Raw genomic sequence first — 26,404 nt, 5'->3', positions numbered from 1 at the left:
ACTCCTATAGAGCAACCTGACACGAATCACAGCACAAAAAACGATGTCGATTTTCAGGAAACTCTTCCTCTCATCTGGGCGCTTTCAACATTCTCTGTCAACACTCGGCTTTGTCCTTCTCCGCCCCCCCTCCTGCCAACCCCACTCCGTTGTGATTGGTTACCTTCCGGAAGAGCATGTTGCAGCATTACCAAACATGGAAAATCCGGATTGTTCTACGCAGATACATTTTGAACAAGTGAATGGCGACCGGCGTCCCTAGTGTTTAGTGCTCTGCACAGCAACCCCAGACGGTCAGCAGGGAACACGTCTAAATGCATGTACGTCATTATATGACACTTTAGTATGGTTAAACATGACTATAAATCATTATAACAACGTTTATAGGTCATAAAAGTCGAAAAAGCATAATAGGTGCTCTTTAAGGTTATAAACTACGTGTAGCTTTCCCCCATGGAGTGGGTCAAGGTCCTTCAGATGCATGTATTGACTGAAAACATTACAATTATAGTCAAGCAAAATGCTATTTAACTAAATAGAGAACATACCAATCAGTAAATCCAAATGAGCGCAGGTGAGCTGTTAGTTTATTTGCAAAACTGTCTCCAACACTCTCCGATAAATGTGTACCTTAACATATCCCTATTGCATTGACCTCCCCTCCCCATGGCCTGCGAAATGCCCAAGATTCCTCCTGTGGGTGAGTAACTACATCATGGGCAGACCACGTTCTGATTAGATGATGAGAGAGTTAGGTGGACGGTAAATGTAAGGGACTCGCCCGTGTAGCTGATCATTGGAGTGTCCTTTACAACTCGAAGGTTTCACTTTGAAGAATATGCCTGTGGAATCTGGAGGCTGACAGCTGCTGATCCCAGCTGCAACAGCATTTCTTTAAATATTAAAAAAATGTCACCAACAGGTGAGATATTCTACAGACTGGTTCAGCATCAGTATCTCTTGACAAATTTGCTGTTTTAAAACCAGAATGAACACTATATAAAGGTCTGACAAGAACTGCAGTGGTTATTAGAAGTTTTAAAATGGTAAACTGTCCTACTACCTCTTCATACCCCTGCCAGATATGGCTTACTTTCTCCTCTCTTCTCTTACTAAAGACCAGGAAAAAAAAAAAAACATGAATGGAGGCACAGCGAGGAATGTGAACCAGTGTTCCATTATTTTAAGAAATGCTCAACTATGCATCGTCCACAACCCTCGTGCAATAAACGGTGTGGCAGTACAGCGAGGGAAACATCACTAGTTTGCACTGGGTGCCTGAATACAGGTCAAAACTAAACACCAGTATAATCAAGTCTGGGTCAGGGCCCGCTCCATCTCTCGTTTAAGACCGATATACTTAGTCTCCATTGTCCACCTCTCCCTCTTCAAGCCTCTGATTCAGAGGTAACAAATATTCAGGAATGTTCCCCACCGGACAACTTCTTACCAAGAGAGCTAAGCGCTAACTTTGGACTTATATTTTTGGCTTGGACTGGCCACCCCTGACCACAAGGATCAGCCATACCTGTTTTAAGAAGGGGAACTGAACAAAGGAGACATTATTCTTGGGTGGCTCTTTTTAATTCTTGCTCATTTAATCACAGCAGAAACGTGTGACCACCAATTGATTTTAGGCCTTGTTCATACTGCAAGCAAAAATGGCCCAAATCAGATTTTTCCAATGTGTGAACAGCACAAATAACAATAATCTGATGTTTACTGATAACGATATATCGGTCGAAATTCAAAATATAGATACATCTTTCTTTATTTGATATATATATAGCTCTTTGGGATTGGCTGCTTCCAGAAAAGCTTCGGGCCACAGCAACAACGCCTTAAAACATGAGCTAAAAGGAACCAGGAACTGCAGTATAGGAAGGAGCTACTAACCTTCAACAGAACATGATGTAAGACTAAGTGTCGGGAGTGTTAACGCGGATCCGCTCTGTTAAGAGGTTCAACCACAACAGTAGACGATTTAAAAAGAGTTGATTACGTTAATAAATCTTCACAATTTCAAAAGTTTCATATCGGCAGACTCATACGTCGATACTGATATATCTGTGATGCACCAATATCGGCCAATAAAATCCACCGAGCAATATATCAGTCGGCCTCCATGTTCAGCTCTGTGCTGTACTGTGACCAGTTCACTCTGGCAAAAAGACATCTAAACCTAAACACTGCATTTATAGTGCCATATAGAGCACATTCGTGAAGATCCATCCCAGAGCTGCCTGAATAAATACACGTCAGGTCCACAAATGTACATGAATGAGTCTGCTCCAAAGAAAATGTTGTTTATAGGACTATACATGTTTCAAAATGGTCAGATTTACTTCTGAAAAAGTGGCCAGTGTATCAAACAACATAAACTACAGTGCTTTGATTTGCCTGGCTGACAAAACATTACATCGGTTCCACGCTTGGTCTGTGATAAGTTGTTACAAACATGGAAACCTCTGGAATCGTTCCGGCAGCCCGCAGTTAGAAAAGGGGCCTGTACAGGTCTGGAGAGCAGCGTTTTCACTTACATGCTGACGAAAATGTGTTATTTGGCCTCTAGGGGTTGCGTTTGCTGAAGAAACTGACGCTTGAGGTATCGAACCAAGCAAACCTTCCTATTATCATCTCCTAGCTATCTCGTCCTAAGTGATGATGCCTCATGTAAAGAGGACTATTTTGTACTGTCTTTGTAATCTGATTATGTTACAGGAGAACATGTTTCCTTTGTGCATGCTTTCATTTGACCATTTCAGATTTTCCAAAAGGTTCCCCTGTACTGAAAGGCTTTCATTTGTTGGGGTGGTCAGGCACACCCCACTATATATAGAGCAGCACAAAGCCCGGCCCTGGCATCACCAAAAGGCATGTAGCACCATGGGCGTATGAAATCTATCGCTGTCTAGAATCTATATATACAACCAGAAGAAAGACTGCTAAATGATGACAAAATGGGATTGTTACATGGTTGTTTAAGACAGGGAATAGGGCAACGCATAGCACAATAATACAACAGTGTGGAGTTGTTCTCTCTCTCTCTGTGTGTGTGTGTGTGTGTGTGTGTGTGTGTGTGTGTGTGTGTGTGTGTGTGTGTGTGTGTGTGTGTGTGTGTGTGTGTGTGTGTGTGTGTTTACCCACTGGTATAGCACTCCACAGTCATGGCTCGCACCTCTCAGATATAATAGTCTCATTCATCATGGAGCACAGACAGCCAAAGGAGTCTGGGCTCCAGTCTGTGTACACACACACACACAGCAACGGCTCATTATACTGACTACGAGGGGAGGGCCCCCATAACATCTCACGTCTTAACAAGGTCTGAACGACCCGACCTTGACAACAAGCACAATGCCAAACCTTCTCTCATCGAATGCAATTTCGTCTGAGAACGCTGCCTAAAGAAAACAACTGGCAGCTTTTCATTTGTAATCCATCGGATTTGACCAGGACTTTCTCTCTTTACTTTCAACAGGAGGGTTCAGTGGGAGTGCTTCATGCTTTGCTCTACGCGGTTGACCCACCAATGTTAAAAAACAACCTAAAAATAGAAACCTCCAGCGAGTGGAATCTCGTCTGCATACGCAGCCTCCAGGCTGCAAAAACAAACGTCTATCCATCCGCTATTCAAGTGATGTTTTGAAGAGAATAGGTCATTGGTAACCATTCTGTGGTGTCACAGTGAGCTAGTGATTTTTGGGCTAGGCGTCGGCTGAATTGCAGATGGATGATAAAGCCGGTCACTGGAATGCTACTTGAGATTCACAGCTGCCTAGACTATAACAAGCACAGGTCGTAAACCTCTCACACACACACACACACACACAATCATCTGTATTCTGCACCAGCCTCGTGGTAGTCATCAACCTGATATAGGGATACCCCTGCCCCATCACCGCTCTCCCCCCCCGTCCCAGATGTGGGAGTTGGGGAGTGGTGTCCGGGGGGGAATATACGCACCCTGACATGACGGATGGGCATCCCAACGGCTGTAGGGAGGGTCCAAACGCACCAGTGGTCCTGCCCCACCCAGACCCCACACACACACACACAATAGTGTGGGGTGTGCAGACCAAGGGAGGGGGAGGTGATTAAAGAGAGTGTGTGTGTGTGTGTGTGTGTGTGTGTGTGTGTGTGTCTTTCAGCCCACTCTGCTGGAGGTCCTGATAGCCTCCTGTTTTAACCACACCTCATTTGAACTAAATTGACACAACAGCAGGGTCCTTTCCAGAAGACCCCCTGCGTGCCTGAGACGGGCATCCAGTCAACTGATCAATATAGAAAGAGGAAGTATTAAACCAACCAACCACACACATACCGCTCTCCCTTGGTCACCCCAAACACCATCTTGCTAACCAGAAAGACACTTTACTTTTGTGCACCACAAGAGTGGTCATCAAACAAGGAAGCAAATCTTTAAATATACACAAAAGCTCCTACCATGTGACATTATATAGCAGATCATGATGTGTGATTCAAGGTGTTGCATTACCCCAACTCTACTGCAGCTCTATGATCAGACATATGTTTTCATACCACCGCCTTGGCTCTATTAAGTGAAAGGGTGTCCATGTCTCTTAAAATGGCATCAGTTAGTGTAGGACCTATATATAGTGGCTACAGTATACACATGGAGACAGCATGCAAGGAAGTCAGAGTCAAGGTTTGTTCATGTCAATCCCACCTTGCCTGCAATTGCCCTGTTTTGATGCAACTTACCGAGCGACACACCGCAACACACGTTGTACGCACCCAAGGTAGCAGTGTGAGAACAACCAGTCCTCTATTCCCCACCTCTCGTTGAGTGTAGCAGGAGGGAGGCAGGGGATCGACAGGGCGGGGCAGTGGAGGTTATGGGAGTCTTGATGAGGGACTGACAGCCCGTTCACCCACAGACTCTCCCACACACTGTAATCAGCGTAGGACCAGGCGAAAGGCCCAGGGCATAACTCTGCACTTCCTGTCAGCTAGCTGACATGAAACCAGGCTCAAGGCAGCTGTGCTGCTGCATACACCATACATCACCATGATGGACGGTGTACTATCTCAGACAGACCTATCTTACATTAAAACCAGTTTGGCCATGGAAAATATTTCTACATGCTCGTTTGACTTCCATTCCAACTACCGCACGGAGTCTATTTCCGTTGCCTTGGGAACGAAACGTGATCCAATAAAATTCCACATGAATGAGGCTTTTTTCTTTTCCATTTTGCTTTTAACAAAGACATGTTGACCAGACTGTGGTCTTGGGTCACATAATAAGATGACTCTTCACAGACCCTACCCGGGGCTCTTTGAAGGACTATGTCCTTCAAAGAGCCCCGGCCAGTATGCAAAATACATGGACTTAACAATGTGGGTGTGCGCATGTGCGCACGCGCACACCCACACACAGCTACGGTCTACCACTATGGATGAATAAAACCTGCCACATGTCGACCCAATTCCCAAACGGCTTCATTAATTCCAGGGCGGAGTCACACCTCACTAGTCAAGCTGGTTCTCCCTGACTCTGAAACTGAAATCAAAGACTAAAGCCCCGTTTACACGAGGACGCTTGCGGGTAAAAACGACAAAATATTTTATCGGAAGTGCCTTTCGTTTAGACGGTGACGGCGTTTTTGGGGCTTAAAAACGCAAAAAATCTGAAACCCCCCTCCAGAGTGGAAAACTTCAATACGCTCCGCCGTAGCGTTTCCGTCTACACTGCCAAGACGCAAAAACTCTGCTCAGATCTGTTCACGTCGCGTACGCGTTGACGTCACATACAGCGCCAGTACAGGGAAATAAACAAACATGTTGGATTATTTCCATGCGTTGGACCGTCAAGCTGCTCTGACAACTCTAATAAACTTACAGGAGTCTGTCCACGAAATGTACAGGATATGTACAGATAGTATTACTGAACAGAGAAGGATCTGTAATTATGTTTTGGTTTTCGCGGCGCAGATAAGAGAACGAAGATTCTACGCATGCGCTCAGACATGGTGGTGTTGTGTGATAGTGTATCACAGCACCACCTGGCCGCCTGACATGCATACCCAATCGAAATCCACACACTTTTGCGCCACCGTATGCACGCAGATTTCCTGCCGAAAACGCTCGTCTAAACGCGGAATAAAAAGTGAAGACGCGACGCCACTTTTGCGTCCTCTATTCAGACCGTCATCATGTAAACGTAGCCTAAGGCCCCGTCCACACGGAGCCGAAACGGGCGAAAACGATCCGGTTTCGTTTTATGCGATTCAGGAATATCTCCGTAAAGACGGAGTCATTGGGAACCGCATTGAGCTGTAAAACACTAGTAAATATTCAAGGCGCTGATTCTCCACAGAAAAAGTGGAGAGCATCAAGCCTGCGCGCACAGCCTGCGCGCTGTATACAAACATTCAGTCACGAGGAGATTCAACCTTTTAAATTGAGCAGAAATACTTTTTAAGGTACAGTTAGTAATTAAATGTATCAAGGGGCTGTATTTAAAGTTACAAAAAGAATACTAATAAAATAATTAATAAAAAACTCAACGCAACTCTGACGTCCACCAGCTGGTGGGGGAGCTAATGACGTAATCGTTTGCGTATCAGGCATCCACACGAATCCTAACACGAAACCGCATAGGTCCGAATAGATATGAAACCACCCTTGGACATGGTTTCAGAATGTCCGGTTTCGGGCACCGGATTCGCCAGCTCCGTCTGGACGGTCGGCCGAAACGCACCAGACTTATGCGGTTTCACCAAAAACCGTCTCCGTGTGGACGGGGCCTGAGCAGCGACAATCAGAGTTTGCCCTTTAAATCATGTGTTTACCTTGGCATTATGCTTATTTACATTCAGCAGAGGCTTTTGTCCAGAGATCCTTTGAAGTGACAAGAACAACCAGAGACAGCAAGGGTTCCCTCCGCAGTTGAACCCGCCTGGCCCTTACACATGTGTACTGCATGGAGCCGTGCTGCACATTTATATTCCCCACAAGCTGTAGCTGGGAGCCCAGTGGTTGTTTGTGTTAAGGGACTGATTGGATATTGGGTTAGATAACGGTCAGTGGTGGCAGCACTGTGTGTAAATCAGTGCATTGTAGGTGGATGTCGCCCAAAGGGCAGTGCGTCCTCATGTCCGGTCCCCTCCTCCCGAGGCGACCACTCTGCCCAGTTAATTTAGCTTTGTGTTTGTATTCCAGTCTCTCTTTATGCGTGTGTGCGGCGGTTCCAGAGTTTTCTATTACTGATCAGTCGCATCTGTGTTTAACTGCACCCCCGGGGACCATCTCAGATCACCCTGGGTTATTGGAAGGTACCCTTCCTCTTTACACCTATTGTCTTCCTCCCCAGCCCTGTGTCCCTGTGGGTGTCCCTGTGGCAGACGGCTCCCCAGCCATCTGCCATCACACACTCCTGCATCAATCCATTCTTCTTTCTCCCAAACTTGCTTTCCATTCATTCAACTGCATTGGATAGCAAGAGAGATAGCAAGGGAGTGAGAGGCCATGGACAGGCCCCAGGTTAACTGGATTCACAGTAGAGGGAAACAAGCAACAGCTTACGATAAAGCTAAAATTGAGGCACCTAATACGGAACTTATGGGCCGTCCCAAAACGAGTCCGCTAAATGTTCTCCTGGTGATGATCCAGAGGTACGAACAGCGCAGACGGTAGACTGAAAAACGCTGTCTTATGTTCCTTCTGCAACCAGCCGATTCTTGTTTATAACTTTTTGTTCAAATAAATGCTAATTAAAAAAAAAAAAGCAGATTTCAAACTGCAATCTCTCGCAGGTTGTAACCTTGGATTGCTTATGCATAGCTCAGACACATGAATTCATTCCTAAAAACCTTTCTCCATAGTATTTATTATCAGACTATAATCAAACAATAAACCCTGCTTGATGTTTGAAGGAGATACCGTTGGGTATTAGGGTTAACTGCAGAATCAGCATAGCCAGAGCTCTCAGTCCCAACTCCCTCCTCAAACAGAGGCTTGTAGTCCCACCCTACACGCAGGGCTAGGTCAAACAGGCGGGGAAGCGAGAATGACCTCTTCATTTCTTTGTTTATCTTTATTGTACATTTTGTTCACAACCATCATCCATAGTCGGTTATACTAAGACATCATGGATAAAGTTGATTGAGTTTCCGCAGCGATCACTACATGTCTAAGAAAATACTAATTTTGATTATTTTAAATCACCTCTACAATTTATACTATTTCTTCCTTGAAGCCTTAAAAGTCTTGTTTCGCTCCCGTTAAATTCATATGAGCAGGTAAAGAAGACATTGAGATATCCAGACAGCCAAAGGAAAAGAGGGATTAAAAGAGGAAGGGGGGAGACGGAGATGACTGATGTGATTTCATTAGCGGCGTTTCTGCTCCAGTACAATAGCATGTCCTTTCTTCAGGGGGAAAGTCACTGTCTCAGAGTGAGGAGCCGTGGAGGAGAGTGCCATGAGAACAGTTTCCCCTGTTGTCCTTTAGGGAGCGCTACTCACAGGGATATTAAAGATTTGCTATGCATATGCTAATGTAAGAATAGGAATATAATCACAAACATGATATTACTCAATTCAATTATTATTTGCTCACCAAAATAAGTTCCACTTGGGGCTCAAGACACTCCCTACATGGCTTTACATGTAACATACTCCTTTAGATGAAAAACATGTGCCAGGTTTGTATCTTCAGAGTCAGTTAATTACAAGAAGTAACCCAAAGCCTGGATAAATTCCTTCTCCCGCCTGTAACACATTTCAAGCCTGACAGCCGACCATGGAAGTGGTTCTGCCTTCAACAGGCTAGGATCTCTATTGGCAATAAAGAAGAGGACTTGAGGGATTAATTAAAAAGCAGCCTCGGTGTGCAGGTGTTCGGCCAAGTTGCTGTTCGGGAGACAAGTTGGAGCACGGCGGCTCTTTGTGTCAGCAGGAACTTTGAACTCCAGGAACACAAGGTCCCTGCCACTGTACTGAAGGCCCCAAGGGCAGCATTTCACCATTAGCAGCCACTCCTCGGATCACAAATACAGTCAAAGCACACAAAGGTATCAAAGAGATCATTACTTTAACACTTTAAAATCGTTCTTTAACCTTAGTCATAATAACTAAGTTCATCCATTTATAGTCACCTTTTGAAGTTTTCAAATCATCTCCTTCAATGTTTACCAGAAGAGAGACCACTCAGGGATACCAGCGGTAGAATTTGTATCATGCTTGTGTGTAGTCTTGCAGAACAGTCACTGCCGTCACAGTTTGGCATGAAGGTCAGTTTCAGAGAGCAGTTTGAAATCCCACCATCAGAAAGAGATAGTGTCAAGGCCTAAGGACTATTTATGTTCCCTTCCTCTGGCTGGCCACCCCCTTAAACAAGTCCCTTTAGGCCCCATCCACACGGGCGAAAACGATCCGTTTTCGTTTTATGCGGATCAGGAATATCTCCGTGAAGACGGATCCAAGCCTGCGCGGCTGTATGCGCGCATCAAGCCTGCGCATACAGCCTGCGTGCTGTATACAACAATTCAGTCACGAGGAGATTCAACATTTTAAATTGAGCAGCAATACTTTTTAATGTACAGTTAGTAATTGAGTTCATCAAGGGGCTGTATTTAAAGCTACAAAAAGAATACAATTTAAAAAAATAATAATAATCTGACGTCGCCCAGCTGGTTGGGGGCAATGACGTCATCGTTTGCGTTTCAGGCGTCCACACGAAACCGCATAGGTCCCGATATTTTTGAAGCCACCCTGGGACATGGTTTCAGAAAAGTGCGGTTTCGGGCACCGGATCCGCTGGACCTGTCTGGACGGTCGGCCGAAACGCCCCGGACTTATGCGGTTTCACAAAAGAAATCGGCTCCGTGTGGACGGGGCCTTAGTTGAGCCAAGTGTAAAGGGGCAAAGCAGCAACACGACCGTTGACACCTGAATGCAAACTGCAGTGTTTCCCCCAGGGAAATGTCTTAGTCAAGGAGCGGGGGGGGGGTCTCCGTTTCAATTCCATTCAAAAAGCTTTATGGCACACCACTGTTACTAATGCATTATTTATCTTTATGTTTTCTTTCCCTAAAAGAGTTTTCTACTTTGTTAATGCATAAATATATATATCATTATTGTTTATTTATTTTTATATCTATATATTTTTTTAGACATTGGTAGTCAAGGCGGGGCCCTATTGTTGTTAAGGCCGCCTTAACCATACAGTGCTGGGGGAAACACTGAACTGTATTATATCGACCACTACTATCAAAGGCTGTCCATGTTTTCAGACTACCTGGTGAAGTGGAGCATTGGATGAGAAGAATCATCAATCAAATACATTTCTTGAAATCAAATGTTTAAATGAATTTAAACAAACAAACAAACTCAACCTCACTTTTATATTAAATACTTTGCAAGTCTGGACATTGACACAGAACATATTTAAGGCAGCCTATGTTGCTAAAGAATGGCAAAACACAGGCATGCCCCCTTCACAGAAGTTCACTGGAGACTTGTTGTAAGCTTTCATTAATTCTGTCTGCCTAAGGACACACTGTGTGAGGGCCATAAACCAACACCAGTAACACCTCCAGCACTCCAGCTACAACGTCTGAGTTGTGCATATAAAAGTAAATTGATGCATCTGTAAGGATCATTCAAGGATCTCCAACTTTGGAGTTATTCTAAGTTCACTACAGATTTCTGTTGAAGTCTGGGATGGGTTTTGAAATGCCACAAGCACTTTCACTGTGAGAAACTAACATCCTCGCTAAATAGGAGGTTTGGACAAAGAGCAATAACCAATGAATCCACACACAGTTGGTAATAGTTGTCCATTTGAAGAATACTGAGCTAAATATTTGCTCTTAATCTTGAAAAGGTTTTAATTATTGAATAACCACCCACCTTGGTTTATATCGCTAAGGTGTTAAGACCATTATGTGCTCTGGTTGACATTGCATACAAGCGAAGATGGGAAGAACACCTCCCTCTCTAAATATAAATCAAAGCCACACGGCCCCCCTTGGTGCATGCCGTCTCCCTGCCTGATGATTTCCCTCTGATCAATCATCTCTGTCCGTCCCAGTTGGCTGCATGCGTGTGACTGTTTTCTGTCTGACAGGAAGGGTAATATCCTTCAGTATCAGTGATTCATGAGGGGACAAACAGGCCATAGCGGAGTGGACATAACCCTCATTGCCCGACGAATGACATTCAAAGAGTTTCTGTGTGTATGCGAGTGTCTTCCTTACCATAGTTCTGCATTTGGCATGCAAACCAAGGTCAAAATGATGGCCTGTTGAAGTAAATGAGATGTGCAGTCGTTGGAACTGTGTCTGTGTGTATGTGTCTGTGTGCGCGCGCGTGTGTACCTGGTTAAACAGAGCCAAGTAGGTGCGGTTTGACTATGGTGACTATGGTGACTGATGTGCGTGTGTGTGTGTAGCTGAATGTGTCTCTGTGTACATGATATTCTAGGAGTGAGGCATCACAGCAGAGGCCCACCTGCCCAGAGGAGCCGGAACCGAGGATGTTTGAACAGCACTTGGCTCCATCACACTGTGGCCTTAATGTGGGGGAAAAGAGGGAGAGGGACCTGACGGGGTAGGGGACTGGCAATATTTAAAGAGTCAAATGCACGACAATAATCTCACCTCTAGACCTGAAATCAAGTCCTGAACCGTGTCAAAGCAAAACAAATGAAGACAACTTTCCAGGACAATATTTACTCATTTTGCATTAGACTATCAGGAGGAGCCATTGATGAGGGAATCTAGTGTGGCTGAAATAGATCCCACAGAGGGATTTCAACAGCTCGCCCGGCTGTGGTGCTTGTGTCCGGCCCCTCCCGGGCCAACACCAGAGAGCCTCCATTCATTCCACCTGGGAACAAAACACGCACTCCTGGCTCCAATTTCACAATGTATTCAAGACGAGGGCTGATGGGAGCCGCTGGCAGAACAGGCATGGTTTGGACAGGATGTAGGGTCTAGTGTTTGTGTAACCAAGGTTAACCAGAGGAGGCCAAACGTCAGCCTCACCTGGCTCAGGATAATAGAGACACACACACACACACACACACACACACACACACACACACTGTAGGGGGGGGAAGAGCGAGTGCTTTAAAATAACTGCCGAGCGTTCTGGGATGGGCTTCCAGGGAAGAGTTGGTAGTGGGAAAGAGGGGGAGGGGGGGACTTGGCACAGCTGGGGGAGGAAGTTAGGATCTGTGCCGATGAGCTATTTCACGATTCCGATGAATCAGAGGAAATACCTGAAAAGCTGAAAGGCAAGCTCTCTCTGACACATGTGTTTGTGTTTACAGGAAGACAAAAACAGCCCTTCCATAACAGGGGCCCTTTAGCTACAAAAGAAAAAGTCACATAACATGCCATTGTTCACCCTCTTACCTGGTATTCTAGAGCCGGTCTAGAGCTGGACTTATATTCCAAACTGTTCCGAAGTCTTTCCCAAAAGCTCCCTGATAGAATCCGTTCAGACCTGGAGAGAGAACAGAGACGAGATTAAAGAAACCGCAAGGTATGTCTCCAAGACTTCCTCTGTGGCGCACAATAACTCTAACTGGTTTTTACGCGAGCGTCACTCCAAAGGGCCCAGTTATGAGGATGTTAGTGGGAGCCGTTGGTGGAACATTCCTCCGGCCCCGGCCTAGCTCAGTGGCGGCGCCTGCCAGATCCCTTTAGCTCCCGCTAGCAGGTGAGGCAGTGCTACAAGGCTGCTATTGTAAGGGCCCTGCTGCTGAACACGTTACCTTTTCAACGGGCATACAAAGCGATCCTGGCTGCCAAGAGGAGACAGAGTGAACGCACTACAACCACACCGTCAACACGGCTCTGGAAGGGTTTAAATGCAAAAATGTATTGTAAAAAAGGAAGGTTTGTCCGATTCTGTGGGAAAGAGTCTTGTGATGACTGCAAAACACTGTCATGTCCTTTCTCCAATGTTAATGCTCTTCTTTTTTAAACGCAGGTGCCTTGGAGGGGTGACATTCTTTTCAGTTCCATTTTCTCCTGCTACCTGAATGTTAGTCATTGTCTAGGAATGCAGCCTTAACTCAGCCCATGGCCCATTGGTCAAAGCTTTTCCCACTTTCCCTCTAGGTTGTTAAAGTCCACCAGAGAGGACTGGATGTCCCGCCCCAGGCATGGCTTGTCCACACATGTGCCACTGCATTTTTCTCCCCGCCATGGAGATGTCTTTCGCGAGGTGGGGGGACGGGACGGGAAGCATAACCATGCACACTGTAGACAGTAATGCCTTCTGAAGGTTACAACACACAAGGGAATAAGGGTTCCTGGGTTTCCCTAAAACTTATCAATATTAACGCACAGGTTACAAAACGGTTTGTTCGACCATCACATTTAGGACTGCATGCAAGAAAGATAGAGTTGAGGTGATCAGGAACTGTTAGGATTACTGTTCTTATCTTCCTACACAAGGAGTGGTGCTTACACACTGGTTTAGACAGCTAGACCACACGTGTAGCAGTAATGAACCCACACAATTAACAAACACAACCGCCAAACTCACAGTGAGTGCATTCATATGCACAGCTAAGCCCAGTTAGGCTGAGTAACAAGGTGAGAGTCATTACTACGGCGAGGACACAACACATGACTGTGTCACATGGACACAGACGCGTTGGTGTAAGTCAACGGAACTTAGGTCAGTTCAAGAAGTGACCGCATGTAAATCCAATGAGATCAATAGGCAATGGATCAAGAGTTGTTGTCATTTCACACAGACATTTGAAGGCGGGAATGTTGCTGTCTACTGTCTCCTTCTGTATAAAATGTCAGACAGGGAATGGGGATCATTTTGGTTCAACTGTAAGCCGGGAGGGGAGGGAGTAGCAAACACGAGTTGTTGTGTGTAAAAAGGGTAACCGTCATGGCGGTACCAGGGGCGGGGGTTTGGATGTGTGCAACCTGTCACCAGGCGATTTAACCATCTCTGAAAAGAAACCGATGTTCCTTAAGGTCTCTTTCTACGGCGTCTAAGGTCGGCACACATTTCTGCCTCAAACCATTCCTAGTTCTGCTTACATTTCTCCTCCAACCATTTGTGGTCGCACAAACATGTTGCTCGCACGAATACATCGCTGTAACGCTACACATCACCATGTTGTATTCGTTGCAGTGGTATGAATGTGCACAGCTAGCAAAAGTACCTCAACCCTCAGTTCTGCGCCGTTATTGTCTATAGAGCAATGTCGCAGCTCTGCGTGCACGTTCAACGTCACACAAGTCAGGCCTCTGGTTCCCGAACGCCGAAACGGTATGAAAAAAGCGGCATTGTTTGGTTCCGTGTTAAAACAAAGCCAGAATAATGAAGAATCTCATTCACGGCAATATTGTGGGATCTCTGTTAAAGGGTTAGGTGTTACGGACGATACCTACTTACCAAACAATACCTATATACCAAACAAGGCAGTGAGCATGCTCACACAGCTCATTCTGAGACTGGTCTTTGAAAGATGCCTGTTGCTTGTGGCAGTGAGGAAAGTGGGTAACAATCGGGTTCCTAGTGTGCGTGAAACACTGTGTGGCACTGTTAACTTTAGCCAATGGATGTCACGTAAAAATAATCCTATAGCTTGAGACAGCTGTGAAACAAAACCAAAACACACATTTTATACAACGTTAATATTAGGCCTACGCATTGAAGTTTAGGCTCAAGTGATCGCGGTGTAGCTATAAAATGGACTTATGTCTGAATAAATTGCACGATTTTTGTGAATTTGACACATTGACATGTTCATGTACCCTAGCAAACAACTCAATCAAATTACACACTCCCTGTGACAATGTAAAACTATAAATAAAATAAAAAAGAGTGCAAAATCAGACCTTAAGTAGAATTTTGACAAATTGTCACACAAACCACTTCAAAATTCTCTTGTACCCCCTTCCAAAACATGGGTCCTAGTGAACATAGTTCCCAACCGCAATTAAAATCTGTAGCGGAGCAAGTAAAATCATACGTCATCAAAGCCAGAGGTTCGGCCCCCTCTTAAATTGTTAATCTGTTGGTCTGAGAGTCATCACTGACTGTGTCTCAAAGCCTGCAGTTTCTCTATAATTACAACATAAAAAAGGCCACTCTATAAGAAGCCTTAAATATAACTCCAGATTGCCCTGTATTCTCTGACCACAGTGTATGGAAGTGATGCTGTGACCAGCGGTTAGCTGCTCCCAATGCCTCGTAGGCACAACGCCAGAGAGCGGCCATGAGAAACCATGTAGGCTCCATATCTTCCTTGAAATGTTTCAGTTACTCTAGGAACTTTCCGCTAAATCATTGTATGACCAAATCTTTGACAAAGCATTAGAAATATGCCATGAGCGTGATTGAAAGAATAAGAAAAGAGTGTGTGTGTGTGTGTGTTTAAGGTGAAAAGTTCTTCTGCCGTACAATTGATAAACAAAGTACAATTATATTTATGTCTTCAAATGTTTTAATTAATTAAACACATTAATGAAAAAAAGATTCCTTAATTAATGCTTTTATTTGTTCAAATAAACATCTATGAATATGGGGAGCGGTAACATCATCATGTAATCCCTTGTAGGCCTTTTAGTGTGCATGACTGCACATGCAAATACAAACGCACACGAAGATGCACACAAATTCAGCGGTCATGCTACATTTTAGGAAATACTGGGATAATACACAGACAAAAAATGTTAATTTCCTTGGCGTATTGGGCACAAGGCCATGATAGGGGTAAGAGAAACCCAATAAACAAGGCCATGTTTTAGCCAGGGGCAAGGTTTTTCACACCCAGTCTGTTTAATCAGCAAGGTCTGACTTCAGTCTGCCTAATTAGGACTTTCATTAACAAGGTTTTGTTTCGCTCAGAGCAAGTGTCCTACTGTCTCTGTTGCTACTCACCCACACCCATGATGAGTAAATGGCGATCATTCAATTGACATTCACAAGAATACAATAATCAAACTTTTCACAAGTATCACAAGTATGCTCAGAGCCTCCAGCAATGCAGTTATAGAAATGCAGGCTGTGTAAAGTATTTACAGCACATTTGATCTTTTTGTGCATGGTTGAGCGTCAAATATCTGCATTTTGGAAATAAAATAGAGGATGCTAAAATACAAGCTCAGCCTTGGGCCCTGTTAGGGTGGTGTCAGCCTTGGACCCTGTTAGGGTGGTGTCAGCCTTGGGCCCTGTTAGGGTGGTGTCGTGTCAGCCTTGGGCCCTGTTAGGGTGGTGTCGTGTCAGCCTTGGGCCCTGTTAGGGTGGTGTCGTGTCAGCCTTGGGCCCTGTTAGGGTGGTGTCGTGTCAGCCTTGGGCCCTGTTAGGGTGGTGTGGTGTCAGCCTTGGGCCCTGTTAGGGTGGTGCAATGGGACTACCAGTGCGCCCATGCAACGATGTCCATTAACGTCAACCAGTCTCATTATATAATTATATGAAAGTAAGAATATTAACGAATCAAGCAGCTGAGCACAGAGGACAATCCAAACTGACGATGTGTGTCTGAAACGTGAAATGTGTGAGGCACGGTTTCGGTCTCACCATAACAGAAAGGCCCTCTTGGGTCTTTCATCTTGCGCCTTTTTTATCTCTTGCAGAATGGACAACTAATTGTAATTCTCGTGTTCGATTTTTGTCCAGGTATAAGTGATTAAATAAAGCCAAATTGTCGGACAGTTATTAACAGTGTGGTTACCGTAACAAACTTACGGAGCAGCAAATCACAGAGGAAGTACTCAGACAGAGAGGATCATTTTTGTGACCTTCCATCACAATCTCCTGTGCCCACCACATAAGATCACCCCACAAATTATGTACTTAATGAGCAACCTAGCTACTTCAAGCATGAGGTTTGAATGAAGACAGCATATTATAGTCTGACCTTGTGCAAGGACAGGCTTCTTCGAGATAAACTGATGGTTCTTGAGATAATGAAGACGACCTTGTACATTCCCATGATCTTAAGATGCTGAATCACGCACGCCTCATTCCCAGTACAGTGTACTGGGAAAGTACTGAAGACATGTTTGTCATGTGTACTTTAGTCTATTACAGGGAGAACAGAAGGGTCCAGACGTGGAACCCGCAAATGGTACTGGTCCAGGGGGGAATTCGGAAAGGAAACAAAATACAATGAAATTGCATTGGATTCTCATGTTCTGCCTATTAGTCAATCACACACATTTTAGAAGATTATAAAGTACAGCTCACACGTCCAACCTTATCTTCAATGAGTCAAAACCAAGTGGAACTGATTGCCCTTTTAGAGAACAAACATGGATTTGACCATGAAAAGTCCTTTCTACAATAAAAGTCAATACTAAAACACATACAATTTCCAAACAGGCCTTGTTTTTTCCAAACGTTATTATGCAGGCTTTGGGTCATGGTGTGGCTTCATGGTAATCAATTTGTGGCGTGTGATCGATGGCCGGAGATTAACCATCTGCAGTGGACATGCTGCTGGGGGAAGGGTCACAGGCTTCGGAACTTATCACTATGGGATATAGAAATCCACCACACTATCTACACCAGAAGGTTAACGCTAATCCTGTGCAGGTGGGATTGCTTTCTATTATGTGGTCTGAATCCAAATCTGACATAACTTATAATTATATTTGGCTAGTATGTGACCTTTAAGGTCAGCCACCCAAAATACAAAACATACATTTCTGTATTGAATCTAGTCATCTCTTTCCATCCATTCCCTAAATGAGGAATCTAGTAGAAACACACAATTTTGTCTCTTACATAAACAGTGATAAAATAACAAGCCATCATCCACAGATTGATTAAGAAATGTTCTAAACTAGAGCCATACAACCATGTACCTCTGGAAAGAAGACAAAACATTTCACCCCCACTCTGGGTCAAAGAGTCATATCTATAATCACGCAAAGAAAATGAAGGTAAATAGAGTTATGGTCATTTTTTGTGCAGGGACAATTCGAACAAGTAACACTAATCAGACACACAATCAATTGTGAGGAAAAAAAAAGGTTATTGCTGTCTAGCTGCAATTGGACTTGAAATGACAATTGCAAACCTTTGTCCCATTAGATACTGTTTGTCACTGTGATCAGTGTTTGTTAACCTTGTAATTCTGTGGTAAACCCCCTACACATTTGGAACCTGGTAATGCCAGGTTCACCTGGACGGTAGCCAGGTCCCTTTCTCTTTTAGTTATGAGCTACATGGACCACGTTGTGGGCCTGACATTGTTATTTTAGCTACCAGCTTTACTCCTGTTCCAGCTGGATCCCATTAAGACTGAACCCACCAACTACAAGATAACACATGCTATACACATGTGTCCAAGCAATTGGTTAAAAACCATCCAAGATCAAATTGAGAAATTAGACCTAGTGAAATGCACTCACAAATATCTAAATATGGAAACAGCTTGCGAGACACCAGGTTTCATTAGGAGAGCAGAAAGCCTAGCATAATCTGTTTCATAATGTTTTCAGGGAGCAAAGTACAGGGCGCCAAGGTCTACAACTAAAACCATTGTTTTATGTCCCACACGGACACAAGCTGTGGGCTTTAGGCCCAAAGCTTGTCTAAACCACAATTGAGAGAAGGTGTAGGGTTTGGTTCAATTAGGTGAGGTATGACGTCAGCATGATGCAAGCTGGCTGTGTATCATTCATAGCTAAATGTGTGTCTAGCACATTGGAAAACAGAGGGAGCTATTAATAGTGAGCTTTAGTAATCCGAAAAGTACCATTCGATACTGGAAAAACAAATGTAGGCTTAAACCACATTTTGATAAACATTGCAATATTGTGCAGTATAAGTCAATGCTAAGTAAAATACTTAAAACACTGAGTGAAATACTTGCACTCTGCATTCCTTCATTCCTTTTTCACCACAAAGCCTTGATTGTAACCTTGTCTTATATGCAAAATCATTGGTTGGCTCAAGGGGTTACAATGCTATAGATAAGAAAATATGACTCTTTCCAGTGTTCTTTCAGTCTCCCGTCAGCGAGGGCCTCCTGTCCACAACAGGGCTTTGGCCTTCAAGCAAAGCCCCACCAGCATTTGGATTACAAGACTACATTTTACAATCCTACAAACAACCAGCGATGGGCAGTTTAAACGTGTTCCATTGTCACATTAACTGATATGCTGAGAGAGAATAAACAAAGTGCGGTGTGTCCTGTTAACATGCTTAGAAACAGCTGAACCCCTTCGACAACATAAAGCCTAATTAAGACCGAGAATAGTGAACAACTGCATAAGATTACAACACAACCTTTGGAGTTCTGTGAGTTGGTGGAGGGAAGTAAATGGACATGCAGTGGGGGGCATACATAACACCCCTCCTCCTTCCTCCCTCAGAACCCCTCCAATCCATTCCCTGAACACAGAGGCCTCGTTCATCGCTGCCCAGATTAGGGCTACCGAGGTGGAGGGGCTGGAAAAGCTTATTCTTGGGAAGCAAAGAGAACCTTAAGGCTTCCCATAATGAAATGATTGCGAGAGAGAAGACAGCAAAAGGACGACAGCATGTTGCTTAGCCTGCCTTCGGGCCACTTACACAGACAGATTCTAGCGGGCTGTAAACGATGGGCACGTCAAAGGTTGTAGTAGTGTGTAGAACTTAGCGACCCCTAGCGGAACGGACTTGGCAGAATGGAACATAATGCATGTATAAGCCAATGAAAAAAATAATTGTGCGCTCATTAGCTTAGAATGAGCTTGCTATATCTGCAGTGGATCCTCTTCCACTTTAAATCGATATGCAACTTGTAAGCTATGACCTATACTTCTATATTTTTTTACTAAATAAACCAAATACAATTTACAAATCTATCAAGGAAACTCCTCACTTGACGCTTGGCTACTCAACGCTGCCATTGAGAATGACACATTGTTGAAGTACCTCATCGCACCTTACAGCCAAGGGACGGGTGAGGGGAGTATTCAGTTGTTGCAATCCGCAACCTCACCACTAGATGCCACTAAACCCTACACACTACACCTTTAAAATCCTTCATTAGGGCCATTTTAGATTTTGTTCTTTTGACCGAAAACACTTTCCATACGCAGGTTGATTTATGCCATGCAATATATGCATTCTGGACAAGCCTACTTAAAAAGGAATACCTCATCACTCAAAAGCGAAAACCGTCAGCATCAGAGATCCTGCTTTCAACAGTGGGAATGCAGTGCAACAAATGACGAATAAGACCAAAAGCTTTCAGATACAAGCAGGAAACCCCTGTAATCCATGCGTAGGATTAGACCTCTCGGGTTACCATCAACTGGCAAAAGGTTGCTAGGAAACAGTTGGGGTAGTGTTGAATTTACTATTGAATTTTCTTTTTGTAACTGAGGACTTTGAAATTTTGCCTTAAAAAATAAACAAAATACAGAAAATGTTCCAATCTAAAATGAGATACAGATATTTATCCAGCTGTTCTTCCCTTTTTATAAAATAGATTATGTAAATGTTGTGATCGTTTGACGCTACAATCAAAATGGCAATCAAAATTCGATTAATCGCCCAGCCCTAACCGACGCCTACATTTGCACATATGTAGGCCTTCATGATCGTGAACACACACACACACACACACACACACACACACACACACACACACACACACACACACACACACACACACACACACACACACGTAAGAGAACACCTAAGACCTAAAGGCTAGAAGGGGGACATGGCCTTAGTAGGCGGCCGTATGCATCCACACAACAGTGAGCCTATAAAGAATCATATCAGGTTACTCTTTGAATCAAGCAATGTGCCATCAATATGCCAACGGGTGTCAAGTGCAAGTGACGGAACAACATCTTCGGAGGTGAGTGGAAGTTAAAGCAATGAATGAACCAGCTGTCTGTGGGTTGAAATGTAAGGAGAGCCAGGGTGTGCGTTGATTTGTTCTTCATCTAAATCTTCTTTTTCGTTTTTAGTCAATCCCACAACAACATGGAGCGCATGACCTAACTTGGTCAAATGCTACAAAAGAAGGCTTTTATTTATGTTAAAGAGCTCATCCCACCACCAAGCCAACCTGGAAACCTTAACATTCATTCTTGGCAGCACTCGGCCCTGTTCTACCCTAGCAACACTCGGCCCTGTTCTACCCTAGCAACACTCAGCCCGGTTCACCCCAGCAACCGTCCTTTTCCCAGGGCTCGAAGGGCCCCCCCGCCCCCAGGCTGTTCCAAGGGATTTTAAGGATGGGTGGAGTTGGGGACAAAAAGGGTGTTTTTGAGGAAACTGCACACACACCTCCCCCCTACCCCAAGTACCTCTACAGTTGCCACGGCCGGGTGTCGGCATTTCAAAACGCTGCATTTCACACCTGGGGGGCGGGCCTGTCCAAGCCCACACCCAGAGGCAGCAAGTGGCCACCAGAGCAGATGCTTCCCACACTGTTGCCTCCGGAGTCAAAAGCCGGTAGGCCTGACGTTATTGGCATGGCATTTGATATTTTGGAGTGCCTGAAAGACCAATGGCTTTCAAACTCTAAGCTGTGGTTGAATTGCCACCTGTCTGACATGCTGAGCCCTCCCAAGGAAAAGCAGCCTTTTCAACTGGCGCTGAATAGAAGACGTTTCAAAACCCAAACATTTTGGGTTTCCGCAATCTCCACAATATTCTTAGAAGACTTGAGCGTAGTTTTTTCCACGTGGAGCACTTCAGAAGTTCAATGGTTAAGTCCTTAGAGCCAGCAGGGCTCACAGATGTTGGTCACAGCCCAGCAGCGAGCCCCTTTGGTCCCACCCTTCCTCACCAGCCCTGATGCCGCTTCCTACTGTGAAGATGGAGGAACAAATGTCTGCTGCCATCCATGGCAGCTGTTTGTGTGTGTGCCAAATGGCACACACACACACACACACACACACACACACACACACAGTGTGTGACTTTGGACTAAACAATTCTATGGCCGATATACCTTGACCGAATTGGAAAAATCTGTTGAACTGCTGCTGAAAGCGGCGGGTTTTATGGGCGGTTTGTTTAATATCACAGGTCGCAGTGAGAGGAAACGCAGCCTGGCGTACAACAGAAATGATGCGCTAATGTAGAACAGGGAAAAGATTGATTAGTTCGGCTGAGCACCCTGGGTTGATTGTAGACCGGTGTGGTGCTTCAATGGTCTGTACGAACACATTCATTCGGATGTGTTCATGTGACATGTATGCCTATTCCTGTCGCCTCATCTCGCTCTAACACTGCCCCTCTCTCACACGATTTACAACTTCTGTACCTCTCAACCATCACCCTTCCCATCTCCTTTCCAGCCTTTTGTCAAACAAAAGGAAACAAAAGGAGCCTGTATTGGGCCATCGCTCTTCTCTCCTTTCCCCCCCTTCTACACAGAAAGGGAAAGAGAGAAAGGCATGAACAAAGAGAGAGCGAGAGAGTCAGCCAGATAGTGAGAGGGAGTCAGAGGCAGCAAGATAGATATAGAGAGATTGAGTCAGGGACAGAGCAGAACCAAACTGATTACATTCACTTCCCTAGCCTTTCGGAAGCTGTGAAGAATAGACATTATAAAACGTTGGATTATCTACAAAGCTTACTCATGCGCAGGCATGCAAACTGTACGCAACATTTTTTAATTCTAGCACACTGGCTAGTCTCTTGATGGGCTATGTAGACAAAATGATGCAGGTGCACACACAATACTTGATAAACGTATAATCTGTGGGTCTTAAGTCTTTGCCTATCGTAGATATGTGCAATAGATAGAAATATAGCAGATACATGTATGTAGATATGCATGAATACCAGTAATGCTATCAGACGCATGCATGGCTGAATAATGTCCTTTCCTGAGAAAATGGCTAATACAAGGCCAATGTCTGATAACATTAGAACAACAAAAATTTAGCAATGTTACAAATGTCTAATATTGAAGAATGTCATTCAGCTCCATCCATGCATCAGTAGAGAATACTAAAGTATAAGTGCAATCTGTGTCCAGGTCCTCTGAACACCATCCATCCAACGAAGACAGAGCGGTGTCCTCCAAGCTCAGCCTCCTTTACCCAACGGCTGATGCCACTATCAGGAGGGGAATGATACTTTACAGCCCTGTGTGCCATTCTGTCAAGGACCCCCGCCCACCCTACTCCAGTTGAGCTTACTTCCTGCTAGATAAGATAGCACAGATATATGTATGGCTGAGATACCTATACAATGGTTGTACAAAAACAATGCCAGCATAAAAGCAATACTTCACATTTAATCAAATCATGTATTTTTTAATTGCTCTACAAGCAGCATAGTTTTTTTTTTTATGTAGACTCGAGGGTGGAGTTGTGGAATCTCAATTGCAACTGGAAGGCCAGAAACACAATGTGGGGCTTATGCTAATGAAAGTCGCCCTTCCCCCAACTTTCACTGCAACACCACGCAGCAAACTCACTGACTGTTTCACCTTATAAAGTGGACCAAACTCCCAGCAGCTATCACGCGTGCCAGTAATAAGATTACTAAATAACAGCCGTTTGCTTGTGCACAGCAAGTCCAGCTCAGCAATAGACTAAATAACAGCCACACTTGCAGACCCTCGGGTCAAACACACCGTTTCCAAACCAACGTTGAGCGAGTGCACGCACACACAGACGGCAGACATTTGGGAAGACAAACGTGCTGCATACACCGAGATGAGTTAATAATTCACACGCTTCCACGGCACTTCAAAAGGGAACTCTCCCAAGTCCAGATCTGTTTTGCATTCCAAAGCTTCATGTATCTGGGTCCCTATTAGCATAGCTGAATAATAAGTAATTAAACCCGAAGAGAATGTACTGTAACATGAGGGAAGGAAGGGTGAAGGACATGCCAAGAGGAAAGGCAGAAGAAGATACTGAATGCTCAGCAAGGCTTTCATCTTCTCTTGCTAACCTGGAAGTATGACTACGTCAGGCAAGTAGAAGTAGAAACAGTGTTTGGAATGAGCCTCTTCAATTAATTGTGTTTTCAACCCTGGTTGACATGACAAGATAAATACAATTCAAATTATTTATTTTCAGTTGACCTGGATTTATTTTTCGGATAAACTTCTAAAAGCATCGTGTAGGAGGGCGGTTCCTAGGGCGTCCAGAGAGGGTCCAGCCTTGATCCTACTGGGATGGGTTCGGGGTTGGGGGTCGATCTCGCCCACATATAGACGCTAATCTTTCTGCCTCTGCTGGATTGCAAAGCCACATTAAAACAGCCAGGCCGCTCTGATAAGGTTAGGGACTTAATGCCTGGCGACGTAATTAAATTGAGTATTAAATAGGAGCAAGGGAGCGGTAGGCCTTGTTGGCTGTTGCCAAGGCTTGCCGACTGTTCATCAGCCTTCCTACTCTGATCAAACTAAGGCTTGCTGACTGTTCCAATTCCGGGGCCTGGTCCTCCCAATCCTTCCTACTCTGATCACACTAAGGAGTCCCTAATCACGTCCAATGGTAGAGAACTCAAGACATCTCCACCAATGTAATGCTCACTTTAACGTTCTTCTTTGGCCGACTATGTGACCAGACAACCCTGCTTATATCAATTTGACATTTTACAACAAAACCTTGTGTCCCCACTCCGGTGTTTGGAGTGTCCAGCCATGGCCATGACGTCCGGCCATCACCCACTCTCCCATGTCTTCTGTTTATTACCCAACCAGCTGAATGTCTCAGCTTTCTATACTTCTTGACAGATGATGGGTTTAGCTGAAGGAAAACAATATGGAAACTACAAACCGGAAATCCCCTCTTCACCTTTTGCAGCAACAACTTTGGGAGGAAGCAAGTGTTTGACACTGGGCCAGTTCAATACACAGTAGGTTCAGCATGGCTGTGGAATTATATCAGCAAGTCCTTCGTTTTCAACCTCACAGATTTAAAGTTCACTAGTTCCCTAATTTTTATGAGATGCTCACCAAAAAGGTTGCTTTATACCGTATGACTACAGTTATTAGGGATTGCTGAAATGCACTATTTTATTCCAACTCTTACACCAGGCTCTATAAAAGCAGAGGGGAGAGACTTAGCTCTGCTCAAAAAAGGTAGGTCATTACAGGTCAACCAACAGCACGTCATAATGACATCATGCAGGATGTCAAAGGGCATTTTTACAAGTAAACGCAAAATAATTTGTCTGTGATATATTTGTTCAACAATACATACATTTGCTACAAACCATGTAGCCTACTGCTTTATTCTAATTAATCAAATGATCAGGCATTACACATTTTCAGTACCTATTCTCTCCTACAATGGAAAGACAGATAGCTAATGCAATTTGGAACATTTCCATTTTTCCCCTTTCTTGTCTTTAGTGTTTGTTATTAGGAAGCTCAGCAGAACCCACCCAATGGTGAAGGCAGGGAGAACCCTGATTTCTGTTCAGAAACAATTCTAAAATAGCAGCTGACCGATTTATGTTTAAATGTCAACACATATTGTACCATTCCGTGCAGAGTAACACATTCGGTTGTCCTGTGTTTTTCAGACCAGAGGGAGTAAAGAGAGTAAATGGATTTGGTAAAGTGTGAATCATAGACCCTGTGTGACCCCATGGGACAAAAAATACAAGTCTCACCAACTCACACTGATAAGTAATCCGGGCCAGACTGAGAGATTACACATACATTAGAACTGTACCATATGACCCATCTACCACTGGTATAGCTTATTCAGTGGACACATTACGTTCACTACTTCATTCCCCTAATCGTTTTAACAATGTCTGCATTATATTAGTTTGATGCCATCTTTAAAAAGGCTACTTTGAACGTGTCTAGACGATAGGTAAAGGAGAAATCAAAGTGGCTTGGAACATGATTTACCTGACTGAGCCAGGGGCCCACAGTGGAGCCAGGGGCCCACAGTGGCCCTCTACTGAGCTCATGGTAACAGCTTAAGGTGAAGAACTTGGTTAAATCCCATGTCCCTGATTGGGGTTAGGGTCAGACACGGTGCTGTACGCATTGAGATTCTATCTAACTATCCATTTGAACTAAGTTCAAATGGAGAAGTTCCATTTGAATAGAATACATAAATCAGGATTAGTTTGAACCCACAACCTCACCTTGTTCTCCAAACCAACGCGCCGAGGAGACGCGAATCACTCCATGTGGAGGAAGAAAGATTATAGAAAGTTTTTCGCGATTCTGCTCAAGTCGTCCACAGCTGGTTTCTTTATATCCAAGTAAAGTACCTTTCCACGAGAACACGTATTCCCTCCACGTTCAAACTTTGATTCTTTGATTGAAGACTTCAGAAAGCTTTTGGCATCTCGCGTCTTTAGAAAATGGTTTGCGCTTATTCCATTCGGTCAGAAGTAGCAGTCCTACTAGTTAATTTCTGTTTCAGTTACCTTGATCTAGCAGCATGTGCAACTGCTGGTACTGCTTCCACATGGAGCTGGCGAGCTGAGCCAATGAATGA

General features: G+C 44.4%; 1 protein-coding gene across 1 annotated transcript in view; it reads right to left on the bottom strand.

Moving 5' to 3' along the window:
- Positions 1 to 26,272, bottom strand: part of plxnb1b (plexin b1b) — a 74,539-nt gene extending 48,267 nt beyond the window's left edge. Inside the window, exons 1-2 of the mRNA XM_079747427.1 lie at positions 26,046 to 26,272; positions 12,389 to 12,479 (exon numbers count right to left, since the gene is read on the bottom strand). The gene's annotated coding sequence lies outside the window, so the exon portion shown is untranslated. The remainder of the gene's footprint in view (positions 1 to 12,388; positions 12,480 to 26,045) is intronic.
- Positions 26,273 to 26,404: the final 132 nt, after the last annotated feature.

The sequence above is a fragment of the Pollachius pollachius genome (assembly GCF_949987615.1).
Source record: "Pollachius pollachius genome assembly, chromosome: 12".
NCBI classification, from domain to species: domain Eukaryota; kingdom Metazoa; phylum Chordata; class Actinopteri; order Gadiformes; family Gadidae; genus Pollachius; species Pollachius pollachius.
Note: the sequence above shows the minus strand (reverse complement) of the source record. Positions and strands in the feature narration are given on the sequence as shown.